Source organism: Falco peregrinus, chromosome W (assembly GCF_023634155.1).
Source record: "Falco peregrinus isolate bFalPer1 chromosome W, bFalPer1.pri, whole genome shotgun sequence".
In the NCBI taxonomy this organism is placed as follows: Eukaryota; Metazoa; Chordata; class Aves; order Falconiformes; family Falconidae; genus Falco; species Falco peregrinus.
In genome coordinates this window covers 9,589,670-9,601,686 of record NC_073743.1, presented here as the reverse complement: position 1 = coordinate 9,601,686, position 12,017 = coordinate 9,589,670, and positions in this window count along the sequence as shown.

Here is a 12,017-nt window from a genome sequence, read left to right as displayed (position 1 = left end):
GCTCTGCAGCTTCAACTAACAGGCCTGGGTTGTCCAACCTGGACAATGGTAACATATGTCCTCGGTCCTTTAAAAATTCCTCTACATATCCCCCTTTTTCTTTTTGGACAACCCATTTCTGTTTCACAATAGATGTTAAACCTTTCTTCTAACAAGAAAATAAACAGCCAAAATTTAAAAACATTACAACAATGATTATAACAAAGCGTATTCCTTCCATCAATAACATCTTTAACCAACCTGTTATCCCCAATCCTCTCAACCATTCATCAAAGGGATTATCATCAGCAAGAATATGCTTCATGTTTCCCTGCAGTTGTGACAACTTCTTGTGCATCGATATGGAATGATCGGAAAGGTTCACACAACACATCCCTTCAAAATCCTCACAACCGTGTCCATGTGCTAATAACAAAAAATCTATCGCAGCTCTATTTTGTAATGTAGCATGCCTAACACTATCTACATCAAGCAATAAGGAACTTAAAATCTGCGATGTAAGATTAAATTGTTTCACTCCCCAACACACTAACCTTCGTATATTTTTAGCATTTAATGCTGTCATTGCTCCCGGCATAAATATGGAGGCTAGGACATTTGCTGTTACAGACTGCAGATCGACTCGGTCATTACATGTTTCATCAAAGGTGCGCAGTGCCCTCCGTGATCTATGAAATTGTGGAGTTATTTTCATTAAGTCTTTCATATGTGGAGCAAAGAAAGTCAAATGCCCTAAATAACATGGTCCACCGACAGGATACAAAGGAGTCCCTGGCCACGCTCTGTACCCACATATCAAAAAGACTCCCGGTGGCAGCTGATAACCCCCTGATACATCTATATGGAAACCCCCAGTTTTCAATTCACCCCAAATAGGTGAACCGGTTAGATTTTGAAACCCTGCATAAAACCCCCGTTCACCTTGACGTGTTAGCCATAATTGCCACGGGTCACCAAACCAAATTACTCTACTGCCATTCACGGGTTGAAGTGGTGATGACATGCGGGTACAGTCTGCCATACCAGTTGCAGTAACATTAACATTTTCAACAGGTACAATGCTACCCAATAGGTCTAACTCCTGCAAAGGTAAATGATGTGGCTGATTTAAATTCTCAATAACCGTCTTCTGCCACGCTGCATTACGCATAGAAGGCCAAACATATTGCCCATTTGGACTCATACATGTACCATTCTGATTGGAAGTCAGATTCACTGTTTTAACATTCCAAAAACCATCAAAATTTGTTTCATTCTCTTGCAGGGGAATACCAATTAAACAAGTTCTAAAGTGTTTGTCTGTTTCTTGCAGACTCAAACAAAAGTCTCTTACCCCTGTAATATTCTCCCATGTCACCCATATGTTTGTCCCAGGCAAGATGTTAAAAATACCTTGGCCAATGGGTAAAAAAAAATTCATCAAGACCGTAAACCAAGTCCACCACTTAAACATGCTTAATCCTACAATTTCCACCTTTTTTTTTTTTTTTCACATTCCACCCCACAAATGTGTGCTTTCAAAGATTCTGAAGATGTATGCTGTCTCCAATCAGCATGGTATTACACTAGTCGTATGCTTTCTCTTGCTTCATGCCCAATTACGAATCAAACACATACACTCTTTACACCATTGACATTTCAGCTTTGGCTTACAGAACTGTTTTACCCCACATAGCATACATTGGCACAATACCCACGGGTTACATCCCTTACAACATAGACAGGTTATTCTGTCTGCTGGCTCAGAGTCTTCTCTTCCGTCTTGTGAACTTGACATACAGGTCGCACAAACGTGCTAGGGATCCATATAGGTCCTTTATCTTTGGAGATACAAAAATAGCCTCTACCGATATATAACAGCGGATTAGGTCCTTCCCATACACCTGAAGCCATATTTTTATACAGAACATTCAAACCAGGAACTGTAGTTGTTTGGTTCCCTCGCGCTGTTTGGTGATGTATAACAACAGGTGGTCCCTCTCTATCCTCCTTAAGGTAGAGATAGTTTAAGGTAAACAACACCTTAGTCAACCATTTATTTACGTCTCTGTCCTGCGATACTTTCCGTCTCTGAAGATAAACCTTCAGGGCATGGTGTGGATAACTGGCTAGCTGAAAAGGGTCGCATAGACATAGTCCAGCTGGCTGGACAAAAATGCACATCGCTCTCAGCTTATCTGAAGTAAAGCAAAATACACTGTCTTTGGCTGTCCTTGTTACACAATAACAGGAAGATTTTGGTGAGAAAAGAATGTTGCAGGTGGGAACAGATAAGTACAGAAGAGAAACAAGGGGCGGGCTTGGTATTTAGGCAACTAACCAATAATGAGCTTAACTTTTGTAATATGTATGAGCTAATTATAACAAGGCATAAAAGGTGACTGTAAGGCACAATAAACGAAGTCTGCTGATCACTCATATTGAGTGACTGTGTCTTCCCTCCGTCGCGACAAATGGCGCCCGAACAGGGACTCTAGAGAGGGCTGAACCTGCGAGCCATGGTTCGACGGAGATTCGGGTACCGGTCCTGAAAGCAGCGCAGGAGGTGGAAGGGCACAGTCCCCACGCCCGGGAGCACCTACAGAGGGTCCCGCCGGCCACGCGTCACCGAAGTCTCGCAAAGGCTGCAACAGCGCTGACGAAGGTATGGAGAGACAAGCGACGTACGATTTGCTCATATGCTTTTTAGAAAAGTGGAGCAGAGAGAAACTTTGACAATAATGTTGCTTGAGCGAGATGTGCATGTGACAACTTGGGAAAAGGGCTATCACAACTGGAGTGCAACAGTGTTTCTACGTCTGGCAGAGTGAAATCTTTCAAGACCTGAGTTTAGACAGTCTAAAATAAATTGTTAGCATTCAGAAAACCCATCTTAAGCCTCTTTTGCTTACATAGTGTTATGGAAGTCAACTGCTATTGTAGAGAATTAATGATTTTTTAATACATATTAACAAATACTACTATTTTAACTTGAGGCAGTTGAGTGAGAAATACTCACGTGTAGCATTTGAGGGAATGTCAGCATAAATCGCACTTACAGTAAGACTGCATTTTTAATTACTGTACTCGTTAAGATTCGATGATGCCATAAGGCTAAGGCCTTTTATCACAGATCGGTTCTGAACTAAAAGGTGTGTGCACATGTAGATATGCACATTTGTGTTATTTTCCTTAATTGGCTACAAAATAATATAATTAGGTTGGGGACTAGATCTTGGGAATTTGTCTATTATACTTCTGTTTGTTAAGGAACGTGCATAACATACAGCACCCATGTAGGCTTGGCTTGTGGCATAGTTGTCAAATTTAGCATAGACATTCAGACAGATAAGCAACATACTCTTCTTGTGTGTATCACCTACAAGCCATTATGGCTTAGTGTGTAAATCTGTATGTAACTATTGAAAAATCCACTTATGAATGTATATAGCTTAGAACTAATTTTTTCCCTTTGTTAATTCTTTGATATCAATGAGGTATTCTTCAGAAAATGTATGGACTGGTTGGTTGCATAAGGGCAGTTGTTATTTGGACAGAAAATTGTTAATGGTCAGGGATTTTCCACTAAAATATTTGCAAATATTCCTAGTCAAACATCATTTTGGTTTCTTTTTGGGTTTTGAGCTTGCATTAGTCCATGTTCAGAACTTTAAAATTACCTTTGAATTTTTTAAACTTTTTATATCACTGGAACAGAAAGAGCATCTAAATTAAAGCTTCAAGCTAACTTTATTTTTCAAGTATTTCAGGAATTATACTTCTGAACTGAGATTTTATAAGTTGGCTGTGTATGTTCCTGTGTTAAAACGCTGTTATTGAAAATGGTCAACCAGGCCTATGTCGCCCAAAATAAAAACGGGGGAATTGTGGATAACTGGCTAGCTGAAAAGGGTCACATAGATATAGTCCAGCTGGCTGGACAAAAATGCACATCGCTCTCAGCTTATCTGAAGTAAAGCAAAAATACACTATCCTTGGCTGTTCTTGTTATGCAATAACAGGAAGATTGTGGTGGGAAAAGAATGTTGCAGGTGGGAACAGATAAGTACAGAAGAGAAACTAGGGGCGGGCTTGGTATTTAGGCAACTAACCAATAATGAGCTTAACTTTTGTAATATGTATGAGCTAATTATAACAAGGCATAAAAGGTGACTGTAAGGCACAATAAACGAAGTCTGCTGATCACTCATATTGAGTGACTGTGTCTTCCCTCCGTCGCAACAGCACGGTTTGCCCTTTCAACAACTTCTTGCCCCGTTGGGGAGTGAGGAATCCATTTAACGTGTTTAATTCCCCAAGTTGTCATAAACCTAGCGACTCGTTGACTACTATACGCCGGGCCATTGTCTGTCTTTATTTCTACAGGTACTCCCATGACAGCAAAACAAGACATTAAGTGTCTCTCCACATGTAACGCCTTTTCACCGGTTTGTGCAGTGGCCCATATAAAATGAGAATAGGTGTCAATTGTGACATGCACATACTTAAGCTTCCCAAAGTCAGGTACATGTGTTACATCCATTTGCCAAACCTGAAGTGCCTTCAGACCTTTTGGGTTAGTGCCCACCCCTAAACCAGGTCCATGATGACTACATGGAGGACAGGAGCGAACAATACCCTTTGCAACTGCTATGGGTATTTGATACTGTCGATGTAAAGACCTTGCATTCTGATGAAACATCTCGTGGCTGTTACGAGCTTCTTCAAACTTATTTGTTGGAGGAGTTATTGCCAGACAGCTGACTGCTTCATCAGCTCTAGCATTACCTTCGCCCAACCCAATGGTCCACTGATGACTTCTAATATGCATAATACAAAATTCATGTTTTCTCTGTCGAAGAGTACTACGCAGTTGTATAAGCATTTCACCAAGATGTTGATTCTTTGTCTCTCTCAACAAGGCATCTTCAATGCACTGTACTACACCAACTACGTACAATGAGTCTGATACTATGTTTACAGGTGTATTGTTCCAGCTTCCCAATGCCCAACACACTGCTTTCAGTTCTAAGGTCTGAAGGTTGTCCCGTGGTTCACCAGTGATCACTTGTTTCTGCCACTGATTATTGGATTGCCAAACACATGCAGCCTTCTTCATCTTTCGTTCTGCATCTGTAAACACCGTTGGCCCTTCACCTGGTCTTTTTGAACATAACGGTCTTGCAATCCATCATCTTCCAGAGAGGTCCTTTTGGCCGGTTGTTGTGTACAACACCTGTATAACCCATCAAGGCTTCCTGTATGGCTGTTGAATGTCTCAGGAGCCACTCAGAATCATCACCACGGACTGGAATACTGATATCTGCTGGTTCAGTCCCATCAATTTCAACAATCCTGTCTCTTCCTTTTCTCACCAAGGGCGCTACTGCTTTAGGGCGACTTAAAATACGATGTCTGGGTTGCAATGGCAAAAACCACCACCCTAAAACGATCGCCGTATTTTCCCCCTTTTTCTTTTGCCATTGCAAAATAAGGGCAAAAGGTGAAGTGGCAACATTACAAACCAAAAAAGATAACGGATGATTCGCCATTCGGCGACCACACCAGACAGCCTGATTCTTGCGGGACATAACTTCCAGGGCAGCCCGCTGTTCTGGTGAACAAGTTTGAGGACTGTTGGCTTCGGTGCCATGCAACCAGGATCAGAACGGTTGCAAATCATCGTTAGTGAGTCTCTTTGTGTGTCATCAGGGTGTAAGGGAATCGTGAAAAAAAAACAAAACAAAACAGTCTTTCATGTCTATCACAACAATTTTGCCAAATCTGAGGGATCATCATAAAAGGTGGAAGAGCAGTTTGCAACACTCCCATCACTAAAATCTGATCATTAACCGTCCATAAATCATGTCCCAGTTATGTGCATCAAGATTATTAATCAGTACTGGACAAGCTAATGATCTGGTCACCTGCCAATCACCCTCCAAAACAGCATCACGAATAACACCACACCAACGCTGTAGAACTGGATCTTTTCTCGAGTTCAGCATCGGTGGGGTAGTTGGGCTAACTGGAGGAACTACAGGTACTGAAGTAGTAGGCAGGTTCATTTCAACTCACTTTTCCAGTTTTCTTAATTTATCTATTACCTTCTGTAAAGATTTCTCTGTATTTCTATCACAAAGCTTCTCCCCGCCTTCCTCCTCAAATTTGTCCAATGATGTTTCAGGACGAGGAGGATATGACGTCGGACGGCGCTTTTGCCCCCCTTGATTTGATCTGCGAGCTGTAGCCACCCTCCTTTTTGGTCTTGCTCCACCCACAGCTCCAATTGGTGCAGCATGACTCGCTGCTCCTCCTTCCTGGGGAGGCTCAACAGCCTTTTCCGGTTTCGCTCAGTTACAACAGACCCCTGAGGAGTAACTTCCAGTTTGTCTGCTGTCTTATCGAAAAACTCCTGCACTGCTGAACATGCAGAGGCTGACATACCCTTCATAGGACGAGTGTGCCCAACTCCAAAAAATGTAGCCAAGAGAGAAGCCTTAGGTGAATCACCCTTCTGCTCTATTGGCTTTTCTACCACATCTCCTCCCAATGCTTCTATGTTTAATGGACAATTTAAAGTTGCTCTGCAGTTTCAACTAACAGGCCTGGGTTGTCCAACCCGGACAATGGTAACATATGTCCTCGGTCCTTTAAAAATTCCTCTACAGGTTCACAGTGTGCTGAGTGAAGAACTGGCTGAAGGGCAGAGCTCAAAGGATTCTAGTGAATGGGGCTCCATCTGGCTGGTGACCAGCAGCATTCCTCGGGGATCAATTCTAGGTCCAGATCTGTTCAATATATTTATCAATGATCTGGATGCAGGAGTGGAATGCAGCATTAGCAAGTTTTCTGATGATACTGAACTGGGAGGTGCTGTTGACTCTCTTGAGGGACAAGAGGCCTTGCAGAGGGATCTAGGTAGATTGGAGCATTGGGCTATGATTAATGGGATGAAATTTAACAAGTCCAAATGCCTGATTTGGCACCTAGGATGGAGTAATGCCAGGCACAAGTACAAACTGGGAGAGGAGTGGCTGGAGAGCAGCCTTGCAGGAAGGGATCTGGGGGTGCTGGTCAACAGCAGGCTCAATATGATTCAGCAGTGTGCCCTCGGCAGCCAAGAGGGCAAAACACATCCTGGGATGCATTAAACAGCATAACCAGCTTGCCAAAAGAGGTGATTATCCCACTGTATTTAGCAATGATGCAGCCTCACCTTGAGTACTGTGTGCAGTTCTGGGCCCCACAGTTTAGGAAGGATGTGAAGGTACTCAAATGAGTCCAAGAGGAGGGCAACAAAGCTGGTGAAAGGGCTGGAAGGCATGTCCTATGAGGAGTGGCTAAGGACTTTGGGCTTGTCTAGTTTGGAGAAAAGGAGGCTGAGGGGCAACCTCAATGGTCTCTACAGCTTCCTGAGAAGGGGAAGTGGAGAGGGGGGTACTGATATCTTCTCTCTGGTATCCAGTGATAGGACACATGGGAATGGTTCAAGGCTGCACCAGGGGAGTTTTAAACTGGACATTAGGAAACATTTCTTTGCTGAGAGTGTGGTCAAACACTGGAACAGGCTTCCTAGAGAGGTGGTCAATGCCCCAAGCCTGTCAGTGCTTAAGAGGCATTTGGACAATGCCCTTAACATCATGCTTTAACTTTTGGTCAGCCTTGAACTGGCCAGGCAGTTGGACTAAATGGTTGTTGTAGGTCGCTTCCAACTGAAATTTCTATTCTATTCTATTCTATCCTATCCTATTCTATTCTATTCTATTCTATTCTATTCTATTCTATTCTATTCTATTCTATTCTATTCTATTCTATTCTAGTAAAATGGTAAGATTAAAGTCTGTTAAGCTAGCAGATTCTTTTACCAGTATCAAGTAATGCCACCATCAGCTGTGGGATGAATGTGATGCTGAGAAAAGCAATTGCTCTACACCAAACAGCAAAGGTCAATGCTAAAATTTTGTGCATATTTTAAGCAATATAATTTACATTTTAGCATCAAGAGATTCTAATGCCACAGCCACAGTTTTATAACAGGTAAGAACCAAAATTACCAAAAAATTTTCCTCTCTCTCTCTGTTTTGAAATACAGTTAGTACAAGAGAGAGACGTTTTTTTGGAATGTTTTGGAGGTGGTAAGTACCCACTGCTCCCAATGCACTCTGAAAGGAGGTGCCTACTTTTAGAACTTCTGAAGAATCAGAGCTAAACTGTCATGGCAAGTCAGGGAAAAAAATTGAATTATTAGGAAACTGATGAAGATGGCACTACAACAGGTTATCATGTGACAGTTCTTTTCATTATTTCCTCAAATACATGTGGATTGCTGTGGTGGGTTGACATTTGCTGGATGCCAGGTGCCCACCAAAGCAGATCTATCACTCCTCAACTGGACAGGAGAGAGAAAATATGCTCATGGGTCAAGATAAGGACAGGGAGATCACTCATCAATTACTGTCTCGGGCAAGACAGACTCAACTTGGGGAAATTAGTTTATTACCATTCAAATCACAATACGATAATGAGAAATAAAACCAAAACTTAAAAACATCTTCCCCCACCCATCCCTTCTTCCTGGGCTCAACTTCACTCCCAAATTCTCTACCTCCTCCCCCCGATCCATGCAGGGGGACAAGGAACGGGGGTTGTGGTCAGTTCGTCACATATTGTCTCTGCTGTTCCTTCCTCCTCAGGGGCAGAACTGCTCACACTCTTCCCCTGCTCCAGCATGGGGTTCCTCCCACGAGAGACTGTTTTTCATTAAATTCTCCAATGTGACTTCCTCCCATGGGCTGCTCCAGCATGGGTCCCTTCCATGGGGTGCAGTCCTTCAGGAACGGACTGCTCCAGTGTGGGTCCCCCATGGGGTCACAAGTCCTGCCAGCAAACCTGAACCAGCATGGGCTCCTCTCTCCACGGGTCCACAGGTCCTGCCAAGAGCCTGCTCCAGTGTAGGCTTCCTACAGGGTCACAGCCTCCTTCAGGTGCATCCACCTGCTCTGGTGTGGGGTCCTCTGTGGGCTGCAGGTGGATATATGCTCCATTGTTAACCTCCATGGGCTGCAGGGGGACAGCCTGCCTCACCGTGGTCTTCACCATGGGCTACAGGGGAATCTGCTATGGCACCTGGAGCACCTCTTCCCCCTCCTTCACTGACCTTGGTGCCTGCAGAGTTGTTGCTCTCACATATTCTCACTCCTCTCTTCTGCTGCAATTTGTTGCACAGACTGGGTTTTTTCCCCTTCTTAAATATGTTATCACAGAGGCACTACCACCATCACTGATTGGCTTGGCCTTGGCCAGCAGCGGGTCTGTCTTGGAGACGGCTGGCATTGGATCCATTGGACATAGGGGAAGCTTCTAGCAGCTTCTTACAGAAGCCACCCCTGTACCCCCCCCACTACCAAAACCTTGCCATGCAAACCCAATACAGTTGCCATAATCTGGAATAGGTTTTGGAGAACTGTACCAAGCCACAGTTACTGTTTTAAATGGTATACCATTACTGTGCTGTTCAAATGCCTAATTTTTGAAACAGACAGAAGATAGCATGAATATAATAACAAATTATCTTCTTCCGTCAATATAATAAATCAAAAAGAATTCTATTATATTTAATTTTGCCATGTCTGAAGAAACCAGGCCAGGGAAGTGCTGGTTTAGAGACTGTTGTATGGTAGGATTTTGATTAGACAGAATGGATGTGAAGGAACTCAATAAACAGTTAGGTCAAATTTTCAGCTCATATGAAATTTTTATGCAAGACCTTAATTTTTATTCTATGATGTTTGCATAACTTTGTGGTATTCAGTCTTAAAAATAAATAATTATCTTTAAAGTGACTGATCTAATGCTTGTACAACCTGCCCACCCACAGAGAAGAAGCAACAGAGGAAATACTGTCTGTAGCTCAGCTGCTGGAAAGGTGAAACAAATCAGAGCATCAGCAGCCTCCCCCTCCTTCCCTCTCTCCCTCCCTGAATTTCTTCCTTATATCTAATCTAAATCTACCCTCTTTCATTTTAAAAGTATTACCCATTGTCCTATCACTACAGGGCCTTGTAAAAAGTCCCTCTCCAGCTTTCTTGTAGGCCCCCTTTAGGTACTGGAAGGCTGCTATAAGGTCTCCCCAGAGCCTTCTCTTCTCCAGGCAGAACAATCCCAGCTCTCTCAGCCTGTCATCATAGGAGAGATGCTCCAGCTCTCTGCTCATCTTCGTGGTCCTCCTCTGGACTCACTCCAACAGGTCCACGTCCTTCTTATGTAGGGGGCTCCAGAGCTGACTCCAGGTGGGGTCTCATGAGATCCAAGTAGAGGGGGAGAATCACCTTCCTTGACCTGCTGGTCGCACTTTTTTTGATGCATCCCAGGATACAGTTGGCTTTCTGGGCTGCAAATGCACATTGCCGGGTCATGTTGAGCTTCTCGTCAATCAACACCCCCAAGTCCTTCTCCTCAGGGCTGCTCTCAATCCATTCTCTGCCCAGACTGTATTTGTTCTTAAGTTTGTCCCAACCCACGTGCAGGACCTTGCACTTGTCATGGTTGAACTTCATGAGGTTTGCTGGGCCCATCTCTCAAGCCTGTCAAGGTCCCTGTGGATGGCATCCTTTCCTTCCAGCATGTTGACCACACCACACAGCTTGGCATTGTCAGCAAACTTGCTGAGGGTGCACTCAATCCCACTGTCTGTGTCACTGACAACAATGTTAAACAGCGCTGATCCCGATACCGATCCCTGAGAAACGCCAATCATCACTGGTCTCCACTTGGACATCAAACCATTGACTGCAACTCTTTAAGTATGACCATCCAGCCAATTCCTTATCCACCAAGTGGTCCACCCATCAAATCCATGTCTTTCCAGTTTAGAGACAAGGATGTCGTGTGGGACAGTGTCAAAAGCTTTGCACAAGCCCACTAGATGGAGTTTGTTGTTCTTCCCTCATCCACCAACACTGTAACCCTGTCATAGAAGGTCACCAAATTTGTCATGCATGACTTGCCTTTAGTGAAGCAATGTTGGCTGTCACCAATCACCTTCTTGTTTTCCATGTGCCTTAGCATAGTTTCCAGGGGGATCTGCTCCATGACCTTGCTGGGAAAAGAGGTGAGGCTGACCGGCCTGTAGTTTCCTGGGTCTTCCTTATTCCCCTTTTTAAAAATGGGGGTTACGTTTCACCTTTTCCATTCCATGGGAACTTCACCAGACTACCCCAACTTCTCAAATACGATGGACAGTGGCTTAGCCATTTCATATGCCAGTTCCTTCAGGACCTGCAGATGTCTCTCATCAGGTCCCATAGACTTGTAGACCTTCAGGTTCCTTAGATGTTCTTGAACCTGATCTTCTCCTATGGTGGGCTGTTCTTCATTCTCCCAGTCCCTGCCTTTGCCTTCCGCGACTTGAGTGGTGTGGCTGGAGCACTTGCTGGTGATGACCGAGGCAAAAAAGTCATTGAGTACTTCATCCTTCTCCATGTCCTGGGTAACCAGGAGTCTTGTTTCTTTCCAGAGAGGGCCCACATTTTCCCTAGTCTTCCTTTTATCACCGAGGTACCTATAGAAGCTTTTCTTGTTGCCCTTGATGCCCCTGGCCAGACTTAATTCTATCAGGGCTTTAGCTTACCTCACCTCATCCCTGGATGATCAGACAATTTCTCTCTATTCCTCCCAGGCTATTTGTCCTTGCTTCCACCCTCTGTAGGCTTCCTTTTTGTGTTTGAGTTTTGCCAGGAGCTCCTTGTTCATCCATGCAGGCCTCCTGGTGTTTTTGCCTGACTTCATCTTTGTTGGGACGCATCACTCCTGAGCTTGGAGGAGGTGATCCTTGAATATTAACCAACTTTCTTGGGCCCCTCTTCCCTCCAGGGCTTTATCCCATGGTACTCTACCAAGCAGATCCCTGAAGAGGCCAAAGCCTGCTCTCCTGAAGTCCAGGGTAGCGAGCTTGCTGTGCACCCTCCTTGCTGCCCTAAGGATCTTGAACTCCACTATTTCATGGCCACTGCAGCCAAGGCTGCCCCTGAGTTTCA